This window comes from Crocodylus siamensis, chromosome 10, assembly GCF_052110815.1.
Source record: "Crocodylus siamensis isolate JL-2025a chromosome 10, ASM5211081v1, whole genome shotgun sequence".
NCBI classification, from domain to species: domain Eukaryota; kingdom Metazoa; phylum Chordata; order Crocodylia; family Crocodylidae; genus Crocodylus; species Crocodylus siamensis.
Window position 1 is genome coordinate 5349997 of NC_143404.1, and position 11750 is coordinate 5361746.

At 46.1% G+C, this 11750-nt stretch overlaps 1 protein-coding gene across 1 annotated transcript in view; it reads right to left on the reverse strand.

Annotated features, from left to right (window-relative positions):
• CANX (calnexin) overlaps nt 1-9034 on the reverse strand; it is a 30984-nt gene extending 21950 nt beyond the window's left edge. Inside the window, exon 1 of the mRNA XM_090064940.1 lies at nt 8895-9034. The gene's annotated coding sequence lies outside the window, so the exon portion shown is untranslated. The remainder of the gene's footprint in view (nt 1-8894) is intronic.
• Nucleotides 9035-11750: the final 2716 nt, after the last annotated feature.

Below are 11750 nucleotides of genomic sequence, written 5' to 3' on the forward strand. Positions count from 1 at the left end.
TTCTATAATTCAATGATTTTTTAAATCCAAGGCCTTGAAAACTAAAATAATGGCTGCTTAAGTCATGAAGCTTCACTGGAGCTAAAACAGAATAGCTGTTGTCAAGAATGACTTCTAGAGTTCTGCTTTGCTAATAGAAGTTGGGGACCTACCAAATTTGAGGAGGCCGCCCAATTTCGCAGACAACACAGGGACTAGCAGCATTTTTGCGGGCAGAGCACAGCAGGACCCCATACCTCTGATTGGCTAAGGGTCTCCAGTGGCCCCACCCCCCAATGCTGATTGGCTGTGAGGGTTCTCATGCAGCCTCACCCCTTGCAACAGATTAGAAGGGCAGGGTCACATAACAGGAAGCCCTTGTAGCCAAAAATCAGCAGCCCCTCAAGCAGGCAGCCTCCCCTTCCCCCTCCGGCAGGCTGCCACACCACCCTGAGGACTGCTGCCAGGAAGGCAAATAGCATTTTATTTTCAGTAAATTCTACACCCCCCACCCCCAGTTTCATGGGCACTGCCCAAATTCATGAAATCCACAAAAAAAAAAAATCGTAATTTCTGTAGGTCCCCAATTATAGTAAATCCAAAGTCTTTCCAACCAAGTCTGCCAAGAGTTCCTTAGAACAAGAGAGAGAAACATCTAGTACGATAAATGAAGGAGCCTGTAAGAAGGTTATCACATGGATAGGGCTTAGCCAGAAAAAGAAATGGCTTACTTGTGAATAAACATAGGCTGCAAAACCTGTTTAAATAATCTCTTCAGACATTAATTTGTTTCTGTGTAACAGTACTCAAGCTATCAGTGTGCCATCCTTCCCAATAGTGTATTTGCACTGCAATTAATGTTGTATATAAATGTCCCGCTTACTCCGACTTGAAGAGAAAATTCAACTGCTTCATGAAGCGGAGGCTTTTATAATAAGGTCCCAGATTTTAGAACCCACACCAACAGCTTATCTGGAACAGCAGCAATGTTTTTTTCTTTCAGTAGTGATTCAAAACCTTCCATGGATCATTTTGATTACCTGTATATCTGCAAAATAAAGTCTGCTGGAAAGCCAAGCACCTCAAACACTTGTTTCATTATTATTAGTATTGCTATCAATATTACAATCCATTTGCTTTTACTAGAACACATGCTATTAATATTGCAACTACATGCAAGACCAAAGAAACTGGTCATAGAAAGGAAGATGAATCCAGAAATCTGGGACTAATGAATAGTAACGGCAAGTCTTGTCCACTCACCTTGACATTTTTCTGTTGGGCTAGGACTGAAAAAAGGAGATAACAAGAATAGTCTTCACCAATAGCATCTCTATGTCTGGGAAGCGGATTAAGCCAGCCATATGATGGGTTTCTTCCTTATGTCTCACCACCATTTACTTTGCTTTATTTGTCAAATGCCCTTTTCTCTACTTTGAAGATATTTCTCCATTTAACTTGGATCCTTTATTAATTTCATGGATAAGTCTTTATGCCAAAGGACTGCATTAAACCAGCCTTGCATTGCTAGTGAGACAGCCTTCTCCAGAACTAAAACAGTAATATCCCTTTTTAATGACCTATCACATAGACAAGGGAGAAGAGATTGAGGTCATATATCTTGACTTCAAAAAAGCCTTTGATCTGGTATCCCATGATCACCTCTTGGCGAAACTGGCCAATTATGGCCTTGGGTCCACCACGATCCGCTGGCTGGGAAATTGGCTCCGTGGTCAGACCCAGAGGGTTGTAATTGATGGCAGTCACTCATCGTGGTGCCCTGTGACCAGTGGGGTCCCTCAAGGGTCTGTCCTTGGACCCGTATTGTTCAATATCTTCATTAATGATGTGGAGATTGGAGTCAGGAGCAGACTGGCCAAGTTCGCCGATGACACCAAACTTTGGGGCAAATCATCCATACCAGAAGACAGGCGGGTAATCCAGGCTGACCTGGACAGGCTCAGCAAATGGGTGGACAAGAAACTGATGGCGTTTAACACTGAAAAATGCCTTGGCAAGGAAAACCTGCAGCATCCTTATAGGCTCAGCAGTGCCTACGCTGGCTAGCACTACAGAAGAAAGAGACTTGGGGGTCATCATTGACCACAAGATGAACATGAGCCTGCAATGCAATGCTGTGGCTAGTAAAGCGACCAAAACACTGGCTTGCATCCATGGATGCTTCAAGCAAATCCCGGGACGTAATTCTCCCCTTGTACTCGGCCTTGGTGAGGCCGCAGCTGGAGTGCTGCGTCCAGTTTTGGGCCCCACAATTCAAAAAGGACGTGGAGAAGCTTGAGAGAGTCCAGAGAAGCCACGCACATGATCAGAGGTCAGGAAAACAGACTTTACGACAACAGGCTGAGACCCACAGGGCTCTTTAGCTTGGAAAAGTGCAGGCTCAGGGGTGATCTGGTGGCCACCTATAAGTTTCTCAGGGGTGACCACCAGTGTCTGGGGGAACGTTTGTTCACCAGAGCACCCCAAGGGATGATGAAGTCGAACAGTCATAAACTCCTGTGAGACTGTTTCAGGCTGGACATAAGGAAGAATTTCTTTACTGTCCAAGCCCCCAAGGTCTGGAACAGCCTGCCACTGGAGGTGGTTCAAGCACCTACACTGAACACCTTCAAGAGCAAATTGGATGCTTATCTTGCTGGGATCCTATGACCCCAGCTGACTTCCTGCCCTTTGGGCGGGGGCTGGACTCAGTGATCTTCCAAGGTCCCTTCCAACCCTAATGTCTATGAAATAGGGACAGGGAAGAATAAAGCCAGTAGCATGCTTACCTGCATATCTTCCTGTCACTCAGTGACATGTATCCCTCATCACCAAGTCTCTCAATATAGCACTGCTGCTCACTAAAACAAATATTTTTGCAGCAAGACCCACGACTTATTTATGTCCAATGCAAGGTAGCTCAGCCAAGGGATGAAGTCACTTGACTTTTGCTAATCCTCACACGGCTGGCATCCTCACATTCCACTAAGTATATGAAGGTTTATACAGCAGGCACCAACTCACTAGTTAAACTGCCTTGCACTGTATACACAGTACCAGTAGGATTTCTTACCAGATATACTCTGAGAGCATGCTACCTTATTACCAGGGATCCTGGTCCCCGCCCCCCACAGAAAACCACAAATTCTGATAAACCCCCCCAAATCTGTGATTAAAATGAAATGCCCCTCCACAGTCCCCTTGGCACTGATTGTATCCCTCACAGCCCCCCACCAAGCCAGCTCCTGCCCTTCACCCCCCCCCCCAAAAAAAACCTCCCACAACTCTGCTGGTGCCCCTCATCCCACTTGTAGCTCCTGCTTCCCCCAGCCACCAGGGCTTTGGGGCCAGGGACCCAGGTCCACAGCCCCCTGCCTGTGGTAAGAGGTGGCAGCTGCTGCAGCAGAGCAGAGCCCAGCTCTCCCCTTCTGCTGCAGGCTCAGGCTGAGGGGGGCTCCTTACCACTGTGCACTCCTGGGGGTCAAGGGCACACATGACCCCCAGATTTGTACACGGGGAGGGAAGCTGTTCGCTGCTCACTTGGGCTCTTGCCCTGCTGCCCTCCCCCAGGGACTCCACAGCCCAGCATATGCAACCCAGCACTGCAAAGAACAGTGGTGCCATGAAAGAAAGCTGCTTGCCACTGTGAGCTCCACACAGCGCTGGCAACGTACCCCTTGCATGCAACCCTGCATCAGCACCCCTGCTGCAGTCCTGTGTGCAGGGGACACTTGCCGGGGCAGCAGAGAGCTTGCAGCACTGTGTGACCCCACTGTTCTTTGCGGCACAGGGTCACACGCTGGGTGCGGAAGCCCCAGGGGAGGACAGCAGTGCAGGAGCCCAAGCCTGCAGCGCATTCACTGCACACAGATCTGGGGAGCATGGATCTCCCCTGCCCTCCCCTCCACCCAGGAGTAAGTGCATCAGAGGGGAGCTGGGCCCATGCCCCACTTCCCCCAGATGAGCTGCCTACAGCCCCATCCCACTCCCCACCAGGGCCCTGGAGCCACACATTGCGACCCTGGGCACGAAGCACTGCCCAACTAGGCAACAACCGCAGCTCCAGCCCTCACTCCCTCCCTATGGGGGCCTCAACTCCCCCCCACACTTACCTGCAGGAGCTGCTCGCCTGGCTGCCAAGCGCACATACATGCACATGGCACCCCTGCTGGACTGCCCTCCTCCCATTCCCTCCCAGCCCCCTGCAGGCTGGAAGTCTGCCAGCCTGCAGAGAACTCACTGCAACACCCACAGGTTTCTCCAGTAAAGTGAGATATCCACATTTGCCTCTGGTAAAAGGTAAAATCCACTCTTTTCTCTGTTTTTCCATGGGAAATGGAAAACCTAGATTCCTGCTTATTGACCATATCAAGAACTTTAGTCCCACATTTTGCTGTCTTGAAATGCAATATTATCAATGATGCTTAGAAGAAAATTTAGAAGTTTCTGAAGTCTCATTTGCTCTTTAGCTTCAAGAGCACAGCAACAGTTAAGAGTTTCTGAAGAACTTAGAATGTAAAGGCAAGCTGTAGAAGTTGCCTTAGGCCTAACTGCATGATGCTTCAGTCTACAGAGCCAGGCCAACTCCTACTAGTCACAGACCACTCTTATCAATTTGAACAGAATGTGCTGACCAGAGATCATCCCTAAAGTCACAGCAGCCTCATGCTATGCCCAGTCTGCAAGAGCCTCCACCCAATCAGTCATAACCACAATGGAAGCTGTCACCTGTTACCATCAGGACCAATAAGGAATCCCTCACCCCTTTTTAGAAGGACACACACAACAACTAAGTGGCATGCCCCTCCTACCCCCCCCCCAGCCCGGGGGGGGGGAGGGGGGATGGGACAGGACAGACACCAAGACAAAACAAAAGGGAAAACAAAAAACAGAAAAAAAAGCCACAACTTTGAACTTTGTGGCCTTAGGACAAGTTTGAATTCTAAGCCTTTTTAGTAGGGCTCAGTATCTGTAGTAGCTGCTGGTGACCTCAGGCTCAGTTATTAAGCAACTGGAACCATTTAAAATAGTTAAGAGCTACTTGCTATCTGTTGAGTGGCACCTTTGCTCCAGTCTTTATACCAACTCAAGTGAACTAGGCTATTACAAGACATTTGATGCAATCCTCCTAATAGTTTTAAATTGTTTGAGAAGTAAAGCAAATATAAAACAATTGTACAAATGCTAGACACAAAAACATGAGTTTCCCTCTTCAGACTTTAACATCCTGATGACCTCTCTCTCTCTCAGCTGCATATCATGCTAGATGAAAGAACAAAAAGCCATAAAAAGTCATGGGTTGAGTCAGAATTATGCACAATTAAGAATCCAAAACAGTTCATGTCTCTAGGGTTAAGGCTCCAATCTATTCAATAATGATAGGTTCAATTTTAAAAAAGCATTTTAAATATAGATGTTACAGTAGCACCTAGTGACCAAACAGTTTGTCTCTTAAGAGCACGGAGCCAGGTTTCTTTGAAAAGATACCTTGGGGATGCTGCAATACCATCTTGAGTGCAGCTGCATTGAGCAGGGCAGTTCTGAAACACCATTAACAGAGGAAAGTAGTACTGCTCCAGGACCCTGGGAGTAGTAGCACTTTCTCTTAGGCAAATAAAACACATGATAAATTGAGAAGTTCAGCAAGTTACTTTAACTTAACGCTTTCTTTCCACTTCAAGGTTTCACTCATTTCTGGAGTTCCATAACCTGGAACAGCCGCCTGCATTTAGGTCTTCAAAATGTTAAAAAACACTGTTGCAGGCAAAAAGTCAACTGTTCGAGTTAAGCAAAAAAAAAAAAGATTCAAGGAAACAGAACTGGAAAAACCCACCAAGCAAGTAGCTATTTGTACTGGGCTTACCGAGATCAGGCAATTCGTGGCTTCAAATCCAATCACTCCGAACACAATTAACCAGAAGAGAAAACAAAAACAGTTCTCTGTAAAGCCATTTTCTTCCCACCTTATTCTCAGCCTCCTGCCTTGAATCAATGCATTGTTCAAGTCTCTCTTATCTTACATATCAAGCCATAGATTCTTCCGGGCAAGGAACATACTGTAATTATGCACTGCTGTACAATCATTTATAACCTAAAGCAATTAAAATCACAGAATTTACCATAATCCACTAAATGTTTGGTTGCCATTTGTTGGCAAGGGTGCTTTAACAAAGCACTACCTATTTAGTAAAGCATTTATTCTAATAACAAATTTGGACGAGCAGGAGAGCCTAATCCAAATGAAGGCTTGGACTACAGCCACTTTATTACAAAATGTGTGGGCAGAGGATACTGACCAGTGTTTGAGAAGGAAAGATTATGTCACAGTTCCAATATCAGGCCATGACTGTGGAAACCTGTGTTCATACAGTTAAGTGGACTATTTGCATGACACACACCAAGACAGTCTTCCAAGTTCTTCCATTTGGAAATTAAGATAACTTTACCTTTCACTAACACTTTGTCTAAACCAGGGGTGTCAAACTGAGCAGTTCTGTGGGCCATACAAGAAGCCAGCCAGGCTACAAGCGAGCTACTGGAAGGTTTGGGGGACATGGCTGGGGATCGAGTGTCCTGCTGCAGCCAGGGCCAAAGGGCCCTTATGGACATGGCAATCAGTGGCAGGAGGGCTTTGCTCATTGCCACTGGTTCAGCCCTACTGGATCAGCCAGCCCTGCCACTGCCCCATGCTCAAGCCACTGCATGTCTCATACCAGAACCAGAGTTGCCCCCATGCCACAATGCAGCAGCACTAGCAGCAGCTCCAGCATGCGACAGCAGTCAGAGCTGCATTGCATACCCTGGGTTGGGCACAGAGCTACCACTGTTGCTGCATGCCATGGGATAGAAATGGCCCATGTCTGGCCCAGGACACAAGAGGAGTTTGACATCTCTGGTCTAAACAGATTATCACAGTATGTTTGTGGACAACTAGATAAATGGTCCTACACTTCAACCAGGGTTTCTAAAGACTACTCAACACACCCTCAGGCTAACTGATTTTTTGCAAAGGACACAAAGTTGAAAGTCATACACTCCACTCCAGGAAAAAGAAATCAACAGTAAAGGCAGCTGTGAGGAACAGCAATAATCCAGGAAGTGTTAAAGCATAATCACTATTTACTTATACCTCTTCTGTACTTGAATTATTGTATTATGGGCAGATAGTAAATATATCCACTAATACAGCCCCTGCTTCCACCAGTTTTGAACAAGATTTTTCAGTCCTAGAATGGCAACTTTTAATATAGTAAAATCTTTAAGTTTTGATTTCAACCATGAGCCAAGGCACCTTTCCTATAAGAGGCTATAGCCGGGGGGAGGAGCACTAATCAATACCATGTCATTTGGAGATGCTACATTTCAATTAACTTCACAGGAACTTCTTTAGTTATCCACAGCTCTGCCCAGGAAATTCAACCAACACCCCCACAGGTCCAACTCTTTATGAAGTTTGCTATAACAGGCCCAAACAATCAAGAGATTAGTTATAATAATATACAACACCCAAGCAAAACCTGCTTTTAGTAACAGTCTTCAAACATGTCAGCTTCTAAAAATAAGCTGCATCAATATAGGCACAGCAAAGGAAAATTCTGCACTGTTTGTCAGCAAAGAGGTCATTCATGCAGAACTGGAAGTCCTTGGAGAACAGACAACACTGCAGGCTTTTTGATGGTTAATACACATGAACTGCTAAGGCAATAAAAAAAAAAAAAAGCTCCTTCCAACCCTTCCCCCCCCCCAAAAAAGATCTTTTTTACAAGGTGAAGAGAATATTTAGAAAGCTTGTCATCTCATCTAAAAACAAAGTCTAATTTGTCTGGTACCCCAAAGCAATAAAAACCTTTAGAAAGACCAGGGTTGATTTAAGCATCAAGCTTAAATAGGTAAAAACAGGCATTTAACAAGAAAAAGAAATGAGACCAAAAAAAAAAATTAAGTTGCCCATTCTGCCAAGACGGCTGTGTTTCACTCAACCCTTAAGGACCCAAATCATTTTTTTTAAATAAAAGTGAGACTGAGACTTGTCTATTGAAAGGGCTTCCAAAAAAGATTATTTTCTACTTCTGCTATTAAAATTTGACCACTTCCTTTTACCAGTTTGCATTGGTTTTCCCCCATCCAGGATGAATATACTCATCAGTTTCACTCGTTATATTTCAGACCCTCCAGCAGTGAATGGGATTTGGATACCAATGTTTCCATGAGAAGCTCTGTAGAAAACGACTGACAGTTTTGTTTTAAAAGAACCTTAAAAAAAAAAACCCAACCAAAATAAAATAAAAGAGGGATTTACACACAAGACACATGTCTTGAATTCATAAACCGTCAGGCCGGGAAGATCGTCTGAGCCAGCCCCCTGCACCGAGCAGGCGAGACAACTGGGCCCCAAACTGTAATTATAATAACTGCTCTGGCTAAAGCCAAGTGGCTTTGTGGCTGGACTCCAGCAGCTCAGCGCAGCCTTGGGCAGACACATGATTTTGCAAGTCAGGTTTATTACATCAGGCTGAATAATAATAAAAGAAATATTTTAAATCTTCTCAGCTGTACAGATTTAAGAAGCAGCCTCCATCCCTCTCTCGACACGAGCACCATAATCCAAGCGAAAAAAGCCCCTTTGGCACGAGCTCATCACACCCCTGCTCAAGGAAGGCCGGGAATAAACTGGCACAATTGGGCGAAGTCTTTTTCTTTCTCCTCCAGGCGGGGACCGAGCGCACGCACATGCCAGGCAGTACGCGGGAGCGCACCGGCCGCCCAGAGCGGCCCAAGTAGGCCGAGCCCCTGAGGGGACCGGGGCTGGACCCCCTGAGGCTGGCTCCCCGCGCACCCCATGGGGGTCCCAGCCCCCCAGGCTCCGCCCAGCCGCTCAGGGCCCCCAGGGCAGGGGGGGAAGAACACGCACTCACCTCACGGCTCGCGCCCCCCAAGCAGCAGCGACCGCCGCCGCCGCCGCCCCCGTCACGTGCCGCGCTCTGGGCCCTTGCCCGCCTATCTAGCGCGAGCTGGCTCCGCCCCCCGCTCTGCGCTTCCGCTCTCCTATTGGCCGAGCCAGCCGCCGGCTTCCCGCCCCGGGGCTCTTCTCGGGGTGCTATTGGCTTGCGGCGCCTTCGCTCGTCGCTTCTCCCGCCTCCCCCGCCTCCCGCCCGGCAGTGCTCTTCGTGGAGCGCCTGGATTGGCGCTCCGCCGGGAGGAAGTGGGCCGCGATTGGCTCGGCGTCGGGCAGGGGGGTGGGGCTGGAGGGGAGGAGGAGAATTAAGTCCTGCTGCAGGGGCGTGGCGGGCTCGTAAAGAGGCAGCGCCTCGGAAAGGCGTCTCGCGAGCTTCCTCGTGGCGGTACGGCTGGCTCAGCGGGGGAGCCTGGAGAAAAAGCGCCAATTTCCTCCACGTGCCCAGGCCTGTACCACTGTGACTGCAGGGTCCTTGCAGTCCCATGACTCCATGCTTCCTGTAGGGGCCGCTAGCCTGCAGCCAGGGCATATCTGCACCCCACTAGCTGAGCCCTGGCCTCCCAGGGCCCTTCACCACTGTGGACACGTGGGGTTTAGGAGCTGGCATTTTTATCCTCCTTCAACTGCGTTTATCCCAGGGAGCGGTTTGGAAAGGCGGCTGATTTCACTCAGGGCGCTGCTGTACACATGCTGGCTGCTCCCCATGCTGCCCCGAGCGTTTGCCAAGAGAGCGCTGCCTCCTGTCTGAGGAAAGCGGGTCTTAATGCCACATAGGAAATCTTGGGCATCCTCAGCAAGGCAGTTCAAATATCAAGTTGTCCACGCCACAAAAACCTCATGAGATTAAAAATCATAAATATGCAAATAAGGATTGTTTGGGGATTCAAATGACAAGGAGACTGGACTGGGCAAATTATGAGCAGGGAGCAGGGGCCCTAGTAAATAAAGTTAATTTTAGGGCAAGAATGTGTAAATACAGTACGGCAGGTATATGACGTAGACCAAACATAATCTAGGTATGCTTTAATTTCTTACTAGATAATAAAGCGATGAAGGTTAATATGTATAGATTATTCGTCTATCTAGCTATCAGTCTAGCTACATGCACACAAATATGTGTGTGTGTGTACACACGTATCTATGTATATATGCATATGTAATATTTATGCATGTGTGTATACATGTCTATATGTGTATACACACATATGTGTACATATCCATATATATACACACATATATGTGTGCGTATACACATGTACATCCATACATGCCTATAAATTTACCAGCCATTAAGCTGGTGTCCATCTCCAGATTGTTTGAACATTAATGAGTGTTATATTTACATATGTAAACATTTTATTTATAATACAGATAAGGTATAAGAATTGTTTTATATTATTTATTTTGTAAATATATAATACTTCTAATCTTGTGCAATTCAAGTCTGTTACTCAGCTGTTGGAGTTTTGCCTCTATATTTGCCTGCATTAAAAAAAAGTTAAAAACAAATAATAAATATTATGCTCTGTTTATTTACCTTCTGATTTTTGAGCTTCTTGATCATGGTTAGGATGTTTCAAGCTTTTCTCTGCACTATATAGGCTAGATTTTTAAAGGAAAAATTAAATTCCAAACAAATCACCTGAGATTTTAGGACACCCACAAGTGTTAGCAATACCGGCCTGTGTAGGTTGCAGCTGCACACCATTTAGCCATTTAGGATTTCACTGCCCTGGCAGCGAGAGGGAATTCCCACCCTCCTGCCCTACAAACATAAATTCTGATGAAAATGTTCATTTGCCGTCTGTGGAGTCTGACACGCATCTGAACAGTTCTGATTCTCTCCAGTAGAGGATAGTGATGAACATTCACATCAGCCAAATAATTATGACAATCTCTGGTGTAAAGCAACCCCTTTTAACTTATCAATTAGATCAGTTTTGTTATATACGCAGTAATATAAAAAGCTGTAAGCAATGTGTTGTTTTCTGTCATTCATACCATTCTTTGATGCCTTGCAGATGTAAACTGCTTTATGTATGCCAGGTATATTGCAAACTTATTCTCATAACAGCCCTGTAAAGTAGGGAAGCAATGTCCCCATTGTACAGATTGGGAAACTGAGGCACAGAGGGAGTAAACATTTTGTAAAAGATTATACAAGTTATTAGTAGCATTTCTACAATGTAAAACAAGGACAGCATGAGCCAGAGATTAATAGGAATCTCAGATGGGAGAACCAAGTTCCTATCATTTATTCCTCTGAGCAAACACCACCTTTGACTACCTTTGGTCTGTGCTGCTATGGCTATACTGCTAGCTAGCAGACCCAGCTCTAGATAAGTGACCATGGAGGTACCTGGTTCATCGGTCACCTCTCTTGGTTATGTTTGGTCTACGTCATATACCTGCCGGACTGTTTCGGTCCTTGCGTATTTATACATTCTTGCCCTAAAATTAACTTTATTTACTAGGACCCCTGCTCCCTGCTCATCATTTACCCAGTGCAATCTCCCTGTCATTTGAATCCCCAAACAATCCTTATTTGCATATTTATAATTTCTAATCTCATGAGGTTTTTGTGGCGTGGACAACTTGATATTTGAACTGCCTTGCAGAGGATGTCCAAGTATAGTAACGTAGTTAGTGGCTCATTCCAACAGAGAGTGAGTGTCCTATCAACTAAATCTGACCTTGTAGCCTGTGGGGTAACAGGATTCTTTTTTAAATGTAAATCTGCTTTGAGTTAGCACTATGAGTCAGCAAAATGCATCTCACCAGGGAGAAAATTCCACCACCCTAGGACAATATGAGC